Below are 20189 nucleotides of genomic sequence, written 5' to 3'. Positions count from 1 at the left end.
TTGTTTATTGGTACTACTTGGTTCTGGAATATGATCTATCATATGAATACTAATTTCCTTGTTTCTTGATGAAAGCCTTAATAAAAGATGCACCTTTAAAATCATGATTTGAGAAAAATTACATTTATGGGAAATGCAATAATAATTACCTCTCCGGGAAGACTGGGTATGGTGTGGTATACTCTCCAGCTTGTCCGGGTAAGATGGGGTAGCTTCTCCGGCGAGACCGGGTAAGATAGGATATGTGTTATGTTACAAAATTCCCGAAACAGTATCATGATCTGATGTCTGACCTATTTTTGGAATAATGAACTTGTTAAATACATTAACTTTATGTATGGTATGTAGATTACGGTATATAAAATATATGATTGTGTATATATATATATATATATATATATATATATATATATATATATATATATATATATATATAGGGAGCCGCTAGAATGAAAACCACCTCGAGTTGTAAGAACCGTGAGAACTACACCCCACGGAGCGCCATTCGCCATGATTTTTTTTACAAGTAGATGTGTATATTATAAACACAGCCGTAAAAAATCATGGCGAACGGCGCTCCGTGGGGTGTAGTTTTTTACACCACAAGTTTGGTGAAAAAAAAAGAAAAAAGAAAAAAAATTAAAAACACCAAACTTGTGGTGTAAAAAACTACACCCCACGGAGCGCTGTTCGCCATGATTTTTTACGGCTGTGTTTATAATACACACATCTACTTGTAAAAATCATGGCGAACGGCGCTCCGTGGGGTGTAGTTCTCGCGGTTCTTACAACTCGGGGTGGTTTTCATTCTAGCAGCCCCCTATATATATATATATATATATATATATATATATATATATATATATATATATATATATATATATATAGGGGGCTGCTAGAATGAAAACCACCTATATATATATATATTCTAGCGGTTCTTATAATCACGAGCATGTGCGTCAATAATAATTTTAGATTTCTCGTGTACATCTATAGAACACTATCTCCTTTGATCATACATCTCGTAATTCATGCGACAAGATGAACGATATGAATCCTTTAAGTCGGGACACCATCGAAAGTATAAGAATTTCCAATGCGTTACCTTAGATTTTCAACACTAGCAGGAAACATGATACTAAAAGTTGTGCTAGGCACAAAATGTCTAAAACTAACGCTAATGAGAGTAATTCTATTTTCATTAAAAAACTTTTGAGAAGATGAGAGTAACCTATGACTATGACTAGATGCACTTACCTGTAATAAAGAAGTTGTTAAGGCAATACATGGGCTGCGTAGAACTAAAGTTGTCCTAACCATTAGTATATACACTGAGAAGAATGAAGTAATGTATGCTTCAAAAATAAGGCACTAAGATGGTGAGTTCTGATCTTCCAAGCACAAGATCATGACATAAGCCATGGAATGGAAATAACGAAAAGAATTGATAGATAGGAAATTTTGTCTGCTTCATAAAAAGGAAAAAATGGCAAGAAATTCCTGAATCACCAAATGATTAATATAAATTGTCATAAGTATACGACAAAATTCTTCGGATATGTAAGAATGGTACTAGATCTGAGTTCACCAGAATCTGTACTAATTTCTCATTTTATTTGGGACTAGTCAGTGAAGATTCGTGATCTTATTACGACATTCGGACCACAAACCATTAGCAATATGGACTAGTTAGCAAATACTTTGAACAATGAGTTGATACCTGGACATAAGGAAGAAGAACGTGGAAAAAAGGGAGTCGTATATGTTTCCATTACAGAAGCAAGTCATATACATCAAGATTGTCCGAAATTGACACAAACACCTGAAAACAAGACAAGAACAACTAAAGATCCCAAGAGGAACGCAAAGGCATTGTTCTAACAACATAAGAGGCAACAATGATTCTTGAGTTAATTGTTGGTACATTTCTTGTAAATGATGTTGACACTAAAGTATTATTTAACACTGGTGCGAACTAAAGTTGTATAAATATTAAGCTCGGTTAAGCGATCAATCAATCTCTAACCAAATTTAGATAACTCTGAAACCCCACCAATATTCATGGAGTACTTTGGGAAGAAAAGTTAAAATTGCTAAGATACAAACTTAGTGCTACTTTACTTCATATGAAACTTGTTGGATTCAATGTAGTGTTAGAAATGGAATGATTAGCATCCAATCATGCACAGATCTTAAGTGATCAGAATTCTGTTAAGATTCGTAAGCCAACAAGAGAAGTGACCACAATTTAAAAAGACAAGACAACCAAGCCGACAAAGTTCATCTCTGCAAGGAAAGTTGTAAGTTATGTACGAAAGCATGGTATGGTGTATATGACCTCCATGATCATTTACACGAACGAAAGGAACTGCAAGAAATTCCAGAAAATACTCAAGCCGACAAAGTTCATCTCTGCAAGAAATTCCAGTAATATCATATCGGGAGATCCTAACTTTTTCCCAGAAAATACTCAAAATTTATTGTAAGTTATGTACGAAAGCATGGTATAGTGTATATGATCTCCATGATCATTTACACGAACGAAAGGAACTACAAGAAATTCCAGAAAATACTCAAGCCGACAAAGTTCATCTCTGCAAGAAATTCCAGTAATATCGGGAGATCCTAACTTTTTCCCAGAAAATACTCAAAATTTATATCATATCAAGAAAAATATTGATTGTTAAAGTACCCTATCTTTTAGCACAAATAGATATACTCAAGCTAAAGTAACAATTAGATAAATTGCTGGAAAAAAGATTATGATGCAGGCCCTAGTGTAGAAGATCGAGCCATGACATTTCAAGAGGCCCATGATCAAGCTTCCAAGGGTGATTTATGAAAACGATCCTAACTTTGGCTACGGGTTTCCGTTTTAGGCGTTCGACCAGTCAAATCAAAGCTTGAAATGAGGAGCACGTCGTGGAAAGGACCTAGAAGGGGCCTTGTCCAAGTTTTGGCCCAATAAATGCATTCTAGTGGAGTTATGGACAATTTTATGTTTTTTCCGTGTTTTATGTATTTTGTTTTTGGGCTTGTGTTTGGCCCATGGCCTTTTATGGACCATTTCAAATTTCTGTCTTTATTTATATCCTACTCATGTAATTCTATTGGTCAGACTTGAATTTTGAGAATAACCTTTTCACTTCAAATTCTTTTCCCATTGGGTTGAATTTTGGGGGTTTGGGGAAGATCGTCATGGGTATTCGTAGAATCAACGTGATTTGTTCTACATAAGTTGGTGTCAGAGCCGAATTCCGGGCTCAAAATGCCTCCGAGGAGAAACAAGGGACTCGATGAAGTCTATGAACGGGAGTTGGAGCAGTGACTTATGGCATGAATGGATCAACATTTAGATCAAGTGGTCTATCAGTTGACTGACCGGATGGTCGGCTTGATCAATCGTAGGAGGTAGGGACCCAATGATGGGTATAGTTCTGATTTTAGTAATGCATTTGGTGATGGTTCGAATTCCAAGGACGATCAAGAAGGGCGACCAAGGAGAGAACGTGGAGAGGGAAATGCGCGTTGTGATTCTAGGATAAGAGTTGATATTCCAGAATTTGATGGGACTAGATTGAATCTGGAGGGGTTCATTGATTGGTTGACTACCGTGGAGGAGGTATTTGAGTACAAAGAGTCCATGAAAATAAGCGGGAGGCTTTGATCGCTACCAGGTTGCGTGGTAGGGCTTCTGTAAGGTGGCAACAATTGAAGCTAACACAAAATAGGCTCTGGAAGTCAAGAATCGTCATATGACCAAGATGAGAAATTGTTTGTGGTCCAACTTTTTGCCTCATAACTTTCAAAGGTTAATGTACCAACGTCTGCAGAATTTAAAACAGGAGGCTAAATCGGTTAATGATTATACAACTGAGTTTTATCAACTCATTGCTAAGAACGATATTCAAGAATCGGAAGAACAACTTGTTTCTTGATATATTCGGGGTCTGAGGGTTCAAATCACGGTTTCTGTGAATCTTGTTGACCCGTTAACCATTCCAGAGGCGCACCAACGGGCATTGGCCTTTGAGAAACAAAATCATCGGGTGAGCAGTTCATTTTCTCATGCCCCTACTGGAGGAAATGTTGGGTCGGGTAGTGGGGCACCTTATGGCAGGCCTAGTCAGTAAAGGCCAAGGTTTAACAATACCGGGCCAACTTTTAAGGGGGCTAGTAGTAGTGGCTCAAAATGTTTCAATTGTGGTGAAACGAGCCATCATCAAGCTGAGTGTAAAAAGGATGGTAGACGACACTGGTTTGCCGAGTCTGTGGATGACCAATATGAAGAGTACGAAAATACCCTAGTGTACGATGAAGAAACTGAATACGAGAAAGAGGTTGTGACCGGTGATGTTGGGGTGAACCTGGTAGTAAGGCGCTCTTGCTATACACCAAAGACAGATGAGGATGACTGGCTTAAGCATAATATCTTCCACTCAACATGTAACATTTGGGGAAAGGTTTGCATGTTTGTTGTTGATTCTGGAAGTTGTGATAATTTGATATCTGAAGAGGCGGTCCAGAAGTTGGCTTTGAAGATAGAGAGTCACCCCAACCCTTATAAGCTTCAGTGGCTTAAAAAGGGAGGCGAAGTAACGGTATCTAAGAAAGCCCTTGTTTCTATTTCTATTGGGTCCACATATAAAGATGATGTTGTGTGTGATGTGGTCCCTATGGACACGTGTCACTTATTGTTGGGTATACCTTGGGAGTATGAGCGTAATATAGAACATAATGGGCGGTCCAATATTTATAGCTTTCTGTTTGGTGGTGTGAAGATAACTCTTGTTCCGAGCAAGCCTAACCAGTTAACCACAAAACATTCGGGTACCCTGTTAACCATTAGTCAGTTTCAAGATGAGCTGGAGGAAGCAGACAACGTTTTTATTTTGATTGGGGAGCCAGTGCCCGAGGAAGTCGAAATTCCTGAATCTATGGTTCAGCTATTTGAGGAGTTTGTTGATGTTTTCCCTGATGATTTACCTGCCGGATTGCCACCCTTACGAGACATCCAACACCACATTGATTTAGAACCAGGGGCCCAACTACCCAATAAGCCCCATTACAGAATGAGCCGAGAGCATGAGGAGTTGCGTCGGCATGTTGAAGATTTAATTTCTAAAGGGTACGTTCGGGAAAGCATGAGTCCTTGTGATGTTCCTACTCTGTTGACTCCAAAGAAGGATGGAACATGGCGTATGTGTATTGACAGCCGTGCAGTCAACAAGATCACTCTGAGGTACAGATTTCCAATTCCCCGACTTGATGATTTACTTGACCAAATTAGCGGTGCCACTATTTTCACAAAACTAGACTTGAAGAGTGGGTATACCAAATTCAACTCAGGCCTGGTGATGAGTGGAAAACCGCCTTCAAAACTCGTGAAGGGTTGTATGAATGGTTAGTGATGCCTTTTGGTTTATCCAATGCCCCCAGTAACCAATTGTTTAGGCCCTTTATTGGTAAATTTTTGGTTGTCTATTTTGATGATGTCCTTATTTATAGCCCTGATTTTAATGAGTATGTGAGGCATGTACGACATGTTTTGACCTTGCTCCCTAGGGATAAGTTGTATGCAACCAAGAAGAAGTGTGTCTTCATGGTCCCTAGGATCCTGTTTTTGGGGTATGTTGTTTTTGGTGATGACATACAGGTGGATGAATCAAAAGTAGCGGCTCTTAAGCAATGGCCAACTCCAATTACGATAACTTAAATATGTAGTTTCCATGGTCTTGCTTCATTTTATAGACGGTTCCTTCGAAATTTCAGTTCCCTTATGGTGCTAATGACTGACTACATGAAATGGAATACTTTTATATGGACTGAGGAGGCAGAATCGACTTTTCAGTTAATCAAGGAAAAGCTTACAAGAATTCTAATTATAGTATTGCTAGATTTTAATTAGGTTTTTGAGTTCCACAAAGATGCCTCGCAGGGTGGTATTGGGGCAGTCCTAAGTCAAGGGGGCGTCCAGTTTCCTATTTCAGTGAGAAGTTGACTAGGCCAAAGTTGAGTTATAGCACTTATGATGTTGAATTTTATGCAGTGGTCCAGGCTATGAAACATTGGCGTCATTATTTGTTTCACAAGGAGTTTGTTTTATTTACAGACCATGATTTGTTGGGGCATATCCGCAGTCAAGATAAAGTTTCAGATAAGCATGCTCGGTGTATGGCTTTCTTGGAAAAGTTTACTTTTATTGTGAAGCATAAGTATGAAATTTCGAATCTGGTGGCGGATGCCTTGAGCAAAAGGAGTAACCTGCTTGTTTCTATGAGAGTTGTTGTAACCGGGCTAGACAGTCTCATGGAACAACTCACAACAGATCCATATTTTTCTGTTATTTTACAATACATGCAATTTGGGAAGAGGTCAGGTTTTCTTGTGCATGACGATTTCCTTTTTATGGAAACTCAATTATGCATCCCTAAATGCAGCCTTCGCCTTCAAATCATTAAGGGACTGCATGGCTAAGGGCATGTTGGAAGAGACCGTACTCTACGATGGTGCAGTCTTCTTATTTTTGGCCTACTATGCGCAGGGATGTTGATCGGTTTGTTAGACATTGCAGGATCTGTCAAGTTTCAAAAGGCACAGCTACCAATGTGGGGCTTTATATGCTTCTTCCCATTCCTCTGCAGCCTTGGGTAGATATTAGCATGGATTTTGTGTTGGGATTACCACGTACACAGCGTGGTAATGATTCGATATTTGCAGTAGTGGACCAGTTTTCTAAAATGGTGCGCTTTATCCCTTGCAAGAAGACAACAGATGCAGTTAAAATATCTTAGTTGTTCTTTCGAGATATATATCATTTTCATGGTTTGCCATCCTCTATTGTTTCTGATCGGGACAGTTGTTTCTTGAGTCATTTTTGTCGCAGCCTACGGAAAATGGTGAACACTCAGCTTATTTTCAGTAGTGCCTACCACCCTCAAACTGATGGGCAGACGGAGGTTGTTAAGCGGTTACTTGGTAATCTTTTGCGGTGTCTTGTGGGTGATTATGTGAAGTCTGGGGATCAAAAGCTATGTCAGGCTTAGTTTGCTCATAATCATGCTGTCAATCGGAGTACTGGGTTTAGCCCGTTTGAGGTGGTCTATTCTGCTAAGCTCCGGGGGCCTCTTGATTTGATGTCACTTCCTGTCCCAGGTTCAGTCCCCAAAAAGGTGCAAATTTTGTGGTGGGGTTACATGAAGTTCATAAAGTTGTGCAGGACAAGTTGGCCCATGCTAATTCAAAGTACAAGCAAGCTGCAGATCAAAAGTGTAGGCAAGTTGATTTTGAAGAGGGTGACTTTGTTTGGGCCATTTTGACTAAGGATCATTTTTCAGTTGGAGAGTATAATAAGTTGTCAGCCAAGAAGATTGAGCCAGTGGAGATTGTGCAGAAGATAAATTCTAATGCTTATCGTCAGAAGTTACCAAGCCACATTCGTTGTTCTGATGTTTTCAATGTCAAACATTTGCTGCCTTTTCATGGGGATTTTTCTGATGATGAGTTCACTATGGATTCGAGGTCGAATTTTGTCTACCCAAGAGGGAATGATGCAGGCCCAAGTGTAGAAGATCAAGCCATGACATTTCTAGAGACCCATGATCGAGTTTCTAAGGGTGATTTACGAAAACGAGCATAACTTTGGCTACGGGTCTCCTTTTGAGCGCTCGACCAGTAAAATCAAAGCTTAAAATAAGGAGCACGTCGTGGCAAGGAACCGAAAGGGAGCTTGTCAAAGTTTCGGCCCAAAAAAACGCATTCTTGTGGGAGTTATGGACACTTTTATGTTTTTTTCCGTGTTTTATGTATTTTGTTTTTGGGCTTGTGTTTGGCCCATGGCCTTTTTGTGGCCCATTTTGAATTTATGTCTTTATTTATATCCTTCTCATGTAATTCTAATGGTCAGACTTGAATTTTGAGAATAACCTTTTCACTTCAAATTCCTTGCCTTTTGGGTTGAATTTTGGGAGATTAGGAAAGATCATTGTTGGGATTGAACCCTACCAGAGGAACAGTTGATTAAAGCCAAAACCGGTTCAGAGCAGTGGAACCAAAATAAGCAGTTGTTAGGCATCAGCCTTTCCCCTTGACAGTGGCTCAAACAACTGCTGATCTATAGTCCTGATTTGTTCTATCCACTGCTTAGCACAACAGCTGATGTGAAGACCAAAAGAATACTAAAGACCAAGTACTGCTCTTCCAACTACTGCCTTCAGTCAAGCACTGCTGAGAGACCAAAGCCCTGCTTGGAATAAAGCAGTGGAATGAAGAAATGGTTGTTTACTTTGTCTTATTGTAATAGGATCAGTTGTTAGATGACAGTGGATGTATAGATCAGTGTTTAGAGTTAGTTAGTTGTTAGATGTCGCTTTCATGGTGACGTCAGCAAAGATGCTTCAGTGGTTTGCTTGTGCCCTATAAATAGAATGGTACTATGTAGTGTTCTATCAGCTCATTCCATCCTTGTTATTCCTGCACAAGCAAATCTATTGAGCTCGAGCTGAGGGGGAGACTTTTGCTTACATGCAAGTGTAATTGTTGATTGAAATAAATTTAATCATTCGATTCATGATCATCCATGTTTACTTATAACTATTCTCTCGTTTGATTGTGTGTGAAAGTTAATCTATCTTATTTCCGCTGCAATCTACTTTCATTTCATTTTCATTTTATTTAACAAAAGCACAATCAATCCAAAATCAGATCCTAACAATTGGTATCAGAGCTTAGGACAGTCAAATTCAATTTAACAATCAATTTGACATAAAAAGTTCAGCTCGAAATCGTTGATACTTTGAATTGTTTGCTTGTTTAGTTGAAAAACAGAGTAAGGCTTAATCACATTCAAAGTTGATTAATCAGTACCTGTAAAACAACCAGGATGATGTCACAATCACAAGATGTTAATAGTAGCATCGGTTCACTCTTTAAACCACCCATGCTGAAACGTAATGAGTACAACATCTTGCAGAGAAGGAAGGGACACATCCTTGCTCGACAGAATACTGGATGTTGGAGATCGGTTATCTTTGGACCACATGTTCCAATGGTGCCGAGTTCTGAGGATCTAAAGGTTTTGGTTCCTAAGAAAATTGAGAACTACACTGACCAGGATTTTCAGAAAATTGAACTGGATGGCAAGGCATTTAGCATCGTTGCATCTGCATTACCTAATGAGATCTATGCTGGGCTGTTACACTGTAACAGTGCCAAAGAATTGTGGGATGCATTGAAGGAACAATTTGGGGGAACTGAAGAAGTAATTGAAAATAACAGGGAAATTTTAAACCAACAGTATGAAACCTTTTGTCACATTAAGGGTGAATCATTAACTCAGCAGTTTGAGCGATTTAGTTGTCTCATGAGTGAGCTAAAACTTGTTAATGTTGAATTTACCAAATAAGCACAAAATAGCATGTTCCTTAGATCACTACCTGAAAAATGGGATACAATTGCCTTTGTGACCAGAAACTCTGTTGAGTTCAAAGATCTGACCCTGACCCAACTTCATGGTAAACTTCTGACCTTTGAAAGGGAGTTAAACCATAAAAAGAGGTTGCAAGAGTCTGGCAAGGTTGCTGATGATTACTCATTTGGCAACACAGCTCTTTTGGGTCAAGAAGAGTCTGGTAGCAGTGAGAATCAGAGTTATGATCATTTTATTGACAAAACTGCTGGTGGTAATTTCAACTCTGATCCTCACTCATCCAACTTTGCTTTCATAGCAAATGGAGAAAACCAGAACTCTGACAATCTATGCTTTAAACTCAATGATTTACAACACTTTGATCCAACTGATCTTGAAGAGATGAACATTTTGCATCAATTGGCTTTGCTTAGTGTGAGAACTAGCAAATTCTATAAAAGAACAGGGAGAAAATTCCCAGGGTTACATGGGAATTTAAAAGTGGGGTTGGATAAGTCAAAAATTAAGTGTTATAAGTGCAATAGGCTAGGTCACTTTGCTAGGGAATGCAGGAGTCAAACCACTGGTCCAATTATTACACATCCCAGCTCAAACCATAGACCACAAAATCAAAGCACTGTGCACTATACACAATATGCCCCTGCTGCCTATGTAAACACTGCTCACTATGCACACCCTGCAACCCCTGTGCCTGTGCATTATGTTCAAACCACTGTGCCTCAAATACAGTATGTCCAAGCCCCTGCTCCTCAGGTTCAGGTGCAGCAAGTTGCACCTCAACAAGCTGCACCAACAGTGGTTCAACCAGAACAACAAAGCTTCTTCACACAAGGCTTTGTTGACTGGAGCAGCCTACCTGATGAATTAGGAGATGAAAATTTTGCTCTAATTGCTAAAGATTTTGTTAATAATGATGAATTTTGTTTTGTTGCATTAGAAACAATACCAGAAGAGCTGGGTACTGAAGAGGGACAATCAAGTGCTGAAACAGTTGATGAAGTTGCTGAAGCAGTGGTTACTGCAGTTGCCGAGGAAATACTGTTGGGAGAGAGTTCACTATCCTTGTTAGAACCACTGATCAGTCCCTAGTCTGAAGAAGGAGAAGATAAGAAGCATGGTGAGGAAGAAGAGAAGATAGTTGATGTGAAGGAAACTAAATGTGATTGTGCAATGATGGCTGCAAGCAAGGTATCACCTCAAGTCCTTCAAAACTTGTGTTCAGACAAATGCATAATTGCATTTGCTAAAATCAAAGAGGTGAATGAAAACCTTGTTGATAGAGTATTAACCTCTGAAGTACAGTTTGATAAAACTTTAAAAGATTTGAAAAACAAATTGGCTGAAAAAGATGGTGAAATCTGCAGTCTTAAACAAGAGCATAGCATAGTCAAGGACCAACTTCACACTATGATAGAAAAATATCAAGTTTGTAAAAAGGAGTTGGAAGCCACCCAAATTACATGTGAAAAATGGGTGGAATCCTGCAAAGGCTATGAGTTCATGCTTGAAAAACAGATTAAAAGTAATGTAAAATTTGGTGTTGGTTATAGAAAACATGATGATGAATACATTACTTCTGAAAAATCTGTTCAAACCACTGATGAGACCACTGAGTTCATTCCCACAAACAAGGATGGCCAAGAAGTGAAAATTACTGATAAACTTGGCAACAAAATCACACTTGAAAGACCAGTAGGATCCTCTACTTTTGAGGAAATTAAGAAATATCAATTCAAACCTACTTGGTCTGATGAGTGTGATATCCTTGAAAACTTCAAACCAATGGACTTCACAACCACTGATGGTGTAAAAGCTCCTAAAGCAATGGTCATTCCTATCAAAGATATCCCAACAGTGGTTCATAACTCTTTTGCTAAGGAATCTAAGAAAAGAGAAAAGATCAAAAACTTGTTTTGTGATTTCTGTGAAAAGAAGAATCATCTAACAAAAGACTGTTTTCATCTAAAAGCATATGATCTAAACAAAACAAGTGGTATTATTCCTGCTGAGAGCTGCACCATCTGTGGTAAAACAAACCACAAAACTCAAGAATGTGTGTATCTCAAAAACTTTGATGAAAAAAGGAATGAGTACACTGTAAAAACATTCTTAAGTTCATCAGTATCATCTGTCAGATTCACCAAAAATCAACCACTGTTTGTGCCAGTTCAAACAACTGTCACAAAACGGTTGAACCAAACATCTGTCAAAAGAGATGTTCAGGTAACTGATGCACACCCTGCCAATCAATACAGAAGAGGTAAGGGACAACCACCATACCAAAGGATCCCACACGTTTATGAGGCTTACAAAAGGCCTTCTAAACCCAGAGTGAACAGGTATCCTTTTGGTTATCAATAGATGATTGGTCAAGACCCCAACAATGGTTAGAGAAAAACATTTCCAAAAATGTTCAAATCCCTGATCTAACCACTGTCAATGCATCTGAAATTATCCCAGACACTGTTGAAACCCCATCCAAAGCCTTATTAGCTTTGGAGACCTTAATGAACTAATCCTTTTACTTCACGTGCAGGGAGCTTCTGCATGCTTAGATAGCCTTTGGTATGTAGATATTGGAGGCTCCAGGCACATGACAGGATGTAAAGCCCTACTCAAAGATTTCAAAATCCATGGAGGGGGTGATATATCCTTTGGTAATAATAGTAAAGGAAAAGTTCTGGGGTCAGGGACAGTAAAGTCTGGTAATGTAAAATTTGAAAATGTCAATCTAATACACAATCTAAAATTCAACCTCCTGGGTGTCTCTCAAATGAGTGATAATTCTTCATAAAGGATTGTTGTAGGATTGTTGGACCAGAAATGGTTGAAAAGATTGAAGCAATAATAAAAAATGGAAAAACTCAACTTGTTGCTCAAAGAAGTGGCAATGTTTATGAGGTAGATTTATCAAAAGAGAGCCCCAGGACTGATTCCTGTCTGTTCTCAGCTGCCTCAAACAAAGAGACAGAATTATGGCACAGGAGACTGGGGCACAAAAATCTCAAGACAATCACTGCTATTTCAAAACAGGGGTTAGTAAGTGGTTTACCTCAAAAACTGTTCACATGTCCTGAGCATTGTGTTTCCTGCCTAAAAGGAAAACAACATAAAAGCTCCTACAAATCCATTGATGAGTCCAAAACAACCAAATGTTTGCAAATGCTTCATATGGACTTGTTTGGCCCAGTTAAAGTCATGAGTCTTAAGAAAAAGAGATATTGTTTGGTTATTGTTGATGACTTTTCTAGGTTTACATGGAGTTACTTTTTACACTCAAAAGATGAGACTGCAGGCATTCTACAGACTTTGTGAAATAGGTTGAAAAGCAGTTTGACCTTCCAGTAAAAATCTTCAGAAGTGACAATGGCACAGAGTTCCGGAACAAGGAGTTGGATGATTTCTATGTGTCAAAAGGAATTGTGAGGCAATACAATATTCCAAGAACAACATAACAAAATGGGGTTGTTGAAAGAAAGAACAGAACTTTGATTGAGGCTGCCAGAACCATGCTTGCTGATTCAGGTTTGCCATTAACTTTTTGGGCAGAGGCAGTAAACACTGCTTGCTATGTCCAAAACAGAGTTTTAATAAACCCCAGGCATCAAAAGACTGCTTATGAACTACTGTATAAAATAAAGCCGTTGATTTCATATCTTTAAGTTTTTGGCTGCCCATGCTTCATTTTAAACTTAAAAGATTCTATCTCAAAGTTTGCAGGCAAAATTGATTGTGGTTATCATCTGGGATACTCAACCACTGCCAAGGCCTACAAAGTGTTTAACACAAGGACTAAGACAGTGGAAGAGACTTTGAATGTGAAGTTCAATAAACTTTCATCAATGAAAATCCCAGCAAATCTTGCAGATTTATTTGATCTTGATAAATTCACATTTGAAAGTGTTGCTGTCAAGTCTAACAATGCAGGTTCATCAGAAAATTCACCATCAGACTATGGATATGAAATCATCATTCCACAACAAAAGTCTGCATCAAGTGGAAGAGCAGCAGATGTTCAAAACAGTTGTCAAAGTTCAGCCACTACTACCTCAACAGTTGTTGATCAAATAGCCCATCAACACCTGCTTCCACATCATCAACCACTATTGACAAAAATCTTCAAACAGTGGATCAAAGTCAGCATGTGTCCACACCATTACCTTCTATTCCTCCACCTTTTGAAGCCACTGCTGGATCATCAAAGTCACCAGCAGTGGTTAGCTCAGATGATTCACACCTGCAGCCCTCCCCACTCAATGCCATTGTTCCATACCAAGGAGAGCTTATCTTCTTGAAATCTCCTCCACCTGACCAAATTATTGGCAATATCAATGAAGGGGTGCTTATAAGAAGTCAATCCCAAAACATTTGTCTTTTTGCTGGTTTCCTATCTCTTCATCAGCCAGTCAAGTACCAAGAGGCACTAAAAGACAACAGCTGGGTAGAAGCCATGCAAGAGGAGCTCCAACAGTTTAGAAGACAACAAGTTTGGGAGCTTGTGCCATTGCCAAAGGGTGTGAGCCCAATTGGCACAAAATGGGTCTTCAAAAATAAAACTGATGAAAGGGGTATTGTTGTTAAGAATAAAGCCAGGCTTGTGGTTTAAGGGTTCAGACAGGAAGATGGCACTGACTATGATGAAACATTTGCCCTTGTAGCAAGATTGGAAGCAATCAAACTATTCTTGGCCTTTGCTGTCAACCACAACATCAAGGTGTATCAAATGGATATAAAATGTGCATTCCTCTATGGTAAGATTCAAGAAGAGGTTTATGTGTGTCAGCATCCAGGCTTTGAGGATCCATTTAATCCAAATCATGTCTACAAGCTAAATAAAGCATTGTATGGCTTGAAACAAGCACCAAGGGTCTGGTATGAAACTTTTTCCAACTTTTTACTCTCCATTGGTTTCACAAGAGGTAAAATTGACGAAACATTATTTCTAAAATGGAGAGGAAAAGACTTGATGATTGTCCAGATTTATGTGGATGAAATCATTTTTGGAAGCACATGTAATAAAATGTGTGAAGAGTTCAGAAAACTCATGACAGCAGAGTTTGAAATGAGTGCAATGGGTGAACTCCAGTGCTTTCTTGGTCTTTAAGTAAGGCAACTGCAAAATGGCACATTCATCCATCAAGGAAAATATGCCAAAGAACTTTTAAAGAAATTTGAGATGGATGATTGCAAACCATGTAGTACACCCATTGCCACAAATAAAGTTGTCATGTCTGATGAAAAGATGATTTGGTTGATCAAACTCTTTATAGAAGCATGATTGGGTCTTTTCTGTACCTAACTGCATCTAGGCCAGACATCATGTTTGCAACATGTGTTTGTGCAAGATCCCAATCAGCCCCTAGAAAGTCAAACCTTATTGCTGTAAAAAGGATATTCAGATACCTAAAAGGTGCTCCCACGCTTGGTATCTGGTATCCAGCTAATGGTAAAATTGAGCTTTCAGGTTTCTCAGATAGTGGCTTTGCTGGATGTGACAAAACACGGAAGTCCACTTCAGGAGGGTGCCAATTCCTAGGCAATTGCTTAGTGTCTTGGCAAAGCAAAAAGCAAGCAGCTGTTTCCACATCCACTGCTGAGGCAGAATACATAGCTGCTGCAATGGCTTCAAAATCAGTTGCTGGATTTTGGTATCACTGCCTTGAAAATACCACTCATGTTGGACAGCCAGGCAGCAGAAAATATCATCAAAACTACAGTTTCTCATTCAACCACCAAGCACATTGATATCAGACATCACTTTGTGAGGGATTGCTATGAAAAAGGTTTGATTTCTCTGCATCATGTTCCCACTAAAGACCACCTGGCAGATGTGCTAACCAAAGGTTTAGACACATCTACCTTTGAAAACTTGATCTCTAGGATTGGCATGCTAAACATGGAATAACAGGCAAAATCTTCTCTTTCTATGAATAAAAGCATTAAAATGTTTTCAGAAAATCAAAAATCCATCCTTAAAAATAGCTAAAAATGAAATTTTTTATTAATCCTTAAAAGTCTGCCATGACCACTGATTGGTACAAACATCTGTTGGTTATTTGCTATCCACTATTGAAAGTCAACCTCTGCTTCATCATTTTCATTGTTATCCACTGTTGCCAAACTTCAGTGCTTTAAACCACTGACACAGCTATCCATTGATAGTTAAAGTCACCCACTGTCCTCATTTCCATTTGTAATCCACTGATATTCATCCATCAGTGGTTTCCTTAACAACTATCTTCCATTATCCTTCATTTCATCAGAGGTTGGCACGTGGTCAGTACTTGTCCGTCAAATCTTTGTAACCGCTGGCACGTCAGCATTTCACCTTTTTCCTCTATAAAACCCTGATCAAAAACCCCGAACAGGGTTTTACTATCGAATCGAATTCACAAAAATTCCTTTCTCAAAGCAGTTTCCATCTCCTTCTCTCAAAATTCATTCATCGACTTTCTTCGTCAAAATGACAAAATCAAAGTCATCTGCAAAATCCACTTCAAAATCATCTCAAAAAGCCTCTCAAAAGGCTACTACACCCATCAAAATCCCATACAAATCTCCTCACAATTATCTGGGTCTTCTTACAAAACCAGGCACCACTGATGTTTTTGATTCCATCATTGATACCATGACTGCATCAAAGTACAAAACTTTGTTAACAGCAGATGCTCCAATTTACTTAAACACTCAGAGAAAGTTTTGGAAAAATGTTACCCTTGACAAACAAGGAGAAAATGTCATAGCCATTAATTCCTCTCTCATGGGTAAACCAGTCAAAATCACCCCTCAATCCATCTCGGAAGTCTTTGAACTCAATGATCAGCAAGGTAAAACTTCTTTTCCCAAAAACAAGTTAAAAACTTATTTCCTTGAAAGGGGTATGCAGAACAAACAAAGAGGGATACCTTACAAAAAGGTAACTTCCCTCCTGCAACAAGATTTTTATTCCATACCCTGTTAATGTGTGTTTCAAATAAAACAACTGCTTTCAATGAGATACCATTAAAGATTCAATCTCTGGGGTATGCTATTTTACAAAATGAAGATTTTAATTATTCCGAGGAAATCTTTAATGATTTAGTTAAAAATGCTGCTATAAAGCCATTCTTACTTTTTCCAAGATTTCTAAGCTATTATTTTACAAAGAAATTTGGTAAGGATGATGTTCATGTATACCAACAAGGTGAATCTTTTCAAATAAACAGCTTAACAGTTGAAACCTTCACAAGAATGTCAACACCTTGCAAAACACAAGCAGAGGTGCCTGAGCAGAATTTAGCAGCTACCACTGCTCCTCAGGCGTCTCCTGTTGAGCCCACTGCTCCATGTGATCATAGCAGCACTACCACTGCTTTGAAACCCACACCTGTCATTACCAAAAAGACCAAAAAGAAATCATTCACAAAGCCCCCCAAACCTAGTAAAACGGCAACTCTGGAAGATGAGATCCCAGAGCAACTGCCAGTGACAAAACAAAAGTCACCAATAACCACTGCTGCTACTTCCTCACAGCAGATGGAAGAAAGATCTCAACCATTGCCTCAAACTCCTTCGACATCCTCACAAAAGGATTCAGTTGTAAACACAGGGACCCCACATTATGAAGCTCTAGATCCAATCGGCTCTATCTTCCTCAGTCCTGATCCCAAGGGCATGTCTCTTTCTACAGCCATTCCTTCACCTCTCACATTACCACAATCCATGTTACCCTTGTTGCATGCAGTTGCTATAGCTCAGACACAAACCAGTTCCTCTCAATCACCTATCACTGAGAGTACACTCCCACAAATGACTGGGTCAGATGTTCATACCTCTTCTAGCCCAGCAACACCTGAGGAGGTTACACCCCATGAGTTACAAGTAACTCTTGGAGGTAGTTCAAGTGGAGCAGCAACTACTAGTGTTGGACCCACTGGTCTACACTGGGTCAGTTGTTCTATCAATGAGACTCCCTTGAAGGCAATTCCTTCTATAGCACCATTGATATCAACCAGTAAGGTTGTTTTAACCACTGGCTCCATCAAAAGATTATCCCAAGTGCTGAAGGAAGAAGTCCCTTGTACCAAGAAAAAGGGGCATCAGTAGTTGACTTTTGGGATACATTTCCTCAGTCTACTGCTGTGAAACCACTGATGGTGGGAAATCAGATGATCCTATTAAGTTGGGTGATGGTTTAAAATACCAAGAATTGACGGGCAGAATTGACACACTTGACACATCTGTTGCTGAACTGAAAAATATGATGCAACAGATGTTGGAAGTTCAAAAGGTACCACCCACTGTTGTTCCAGCTCAAGCACCTACACAACCTGCACCTGCTGCAAATGAGTTATGGACCTTATTTCAACTACTACTCCAACAACAAAGACAATTGGCTGATCAGCAGCATGAAATCCATGTTCAAAAGCTGAGTAACATAATGGAGTCAAGGTTTAAAAACACCCAAGCTGACATAAAGGCTATAAAGGCCCATTTCCTGAACACCACTGGCAAAGCTCCTCCCATTGTTCTCTTTATTGATACTCTCCCACCAGATAATGCCAAAAAGGGAGAAAAGATTAAGGAGTGGAAGAAAAAGGGAATTGAAGATGGTATTTACATTGAACCAGAAAAGGATGCTATGACTAAAGACATTCCCTTGCCAGATGGTAGTAAAAAGATTGATGTTACCACAAATGCACTTGCTGAAGCAAAAGCAAGTGTAAAAAGGGATAGAGAGGCAAAGGATAAATCAAGGTGGAATGAGGAGAAAAGAGCTTATATGGAGCTGAATGCACAGGGTTGTTCTGAGCCAAAGGATGTTAAAAATCCTGAGCCAAACAGAAAGAATCCCACTAGAAAAGTGAGGGAACCCCAACCCACACCATCCAGACTCACAAAGCATACTCCAAAATCACCATCCAAAAGCCCCCAACATCAATCTTCCACCCAAACAGCTGTTGTAACTCCTGTTGTATCAACAACTGTTGGTATCTCAGTTGTTTCAGCAGTTGTTAAACCAACAACCACCACCTCAATCACAACAACTGCTACTTCAACACACACCACTCAAACACCTGCTCTCACTAAATCAACAACCACCACTTCAACCACATCACCAACCATCAAATCACCACCTGCTACTGTGCAGAAGACTTCTACTGACACATCAGTAGTTGTAATGACAACAGTGGTTGAAACACCAGTTGTTTCAACAACTGTTAGTCAATCACTTCCCACTTCAAACACAACCACTGAACCAACCAAAACATCATCAGCCTCTCCTCAACCAAAAAGGAGAAGGTTAATTTTGAAAGATGATTATACTTCACCTCAACCAACATCTTCACAACCTCTACCACTTGTCACTTTACCAAACCCTGTTCCTCTCTCTTTAGCTCAGATACAAAAGCCAATCACTGATCTTGCTCTTGCAGGTTTACAATTTCCTCTAGAACTGATTGCTGTCAGAGAAGAGATCAAATCCTTCTACTATGAGGATGATCCTACAAAAAGGAGCTTACCATCTGTTGAAGGATATCCTAGGCCTAATAATATTGATGAATATTTAAAGTTAAAGAGTAAACAGGCTGAGGATATTGCTAAAAGAGATTCAGTAGGGAAGACTGACAAAGAATATCAAAGGCACTACCAATTCTTGCTTACTCAAGTCAGATCCCTGGAACAATTTGCAAAGAATGTTTGTCAAAAATTATCAGAAAGAGCAGATGAATCTCTGAGAAAAGACTATGTTGAGAATATCATGGCTCACAAGAAGTATAAGGGGGAGAAGCATATATACAAAGATTGGACCATTCCTGAGCTTGAAAGTGAAGCAGCTAGGATCCAACAGATGCTTAAAAATAAGGTTAAACACACTCCCCCTGACTGGGCAAAATTCAAAAAGAATGTACCTGACAAGGCTTTAGAGTTGAAGAGAATGAAAGAGGAGCTGATAGCAGCTAACTATGGGTCAAAGAATTCAGTGTCAAAGTGGAGAGAAGATAGGGTCAGGGCCACTTACAAAAAGTTGGAGGAACGAAGGAAGAAAGATCCAAATGTTCCACAAAAACCTGACTATCCCAAAACCGAAAGTTCAACAAGACCACCAAAGTTACAAATCAAGAGATCCACTGCTCCAGCAGGTGCTGCTATTTATCAAAGAAAAAGACAAAAGCAGATGGATACTGAAACCTTGAAGGAACTTATAGCTGGTGATGAACTAGTAAAAGAAGGTATCAAGAGAATGGTGATAGAAACTCTTGAACTGAATCAATCTGCAGGCACTGCTCAGCCAATTATCACCAGGACACCATCTCCCAACTCATCAGAAATAAAAACTCTCCCAAGAAACCCATCAAATTCAAAAATACTAAAGTGGAAGTCTGATCAAAAGACCCATGTATTGACTCTGATCAGATCTGATGGTGATGTGAAGAAAATATCAAGGAAACAAGCACTAGGCCTAAGTGTTGAAGATCTGCAGGATCTCCTTGATCTTCAACTGTGCAGGGATGAGGAAGACATAGATTCCCTGAACTTTGAGTTACAACTCAAAGGGAAAATCAGGGAACTTTTGATAAGATAATAAAGTTCCAAAATAATGAGGGTTTTGGCATCATCTGTTCCAGGGGGAGATTGTTGGGATTGAACCCTACCAGAGGAACATGATTAAAGCCAAAACCGGTTCAGAGCAGTGGAACAAGAATAAGCAGTTGTTAGGCATCAGCCTTTTCCCTTGACAGTGGCTCAAACAACTGCTGATCTATAGTCCTGATTTATT

Source organism: Helianthus annuus, chromosome 13 (assembly GCF_002127325.2).
Source record: "Helianthus annuus cultivar XRQ/B chromosome 13, HanXRQr2.0-SUNRISE, whole genome shotgun sequence".
Lineage (NCBI taxonomy): Eukaryota > Viridiplantae > Streptophyta > Magnoliopsida > Asterales > Asteraceae > Helianthus > Helianthus annuus.
Note: the sequence above shows the minus strand (reverse complement) of the source record.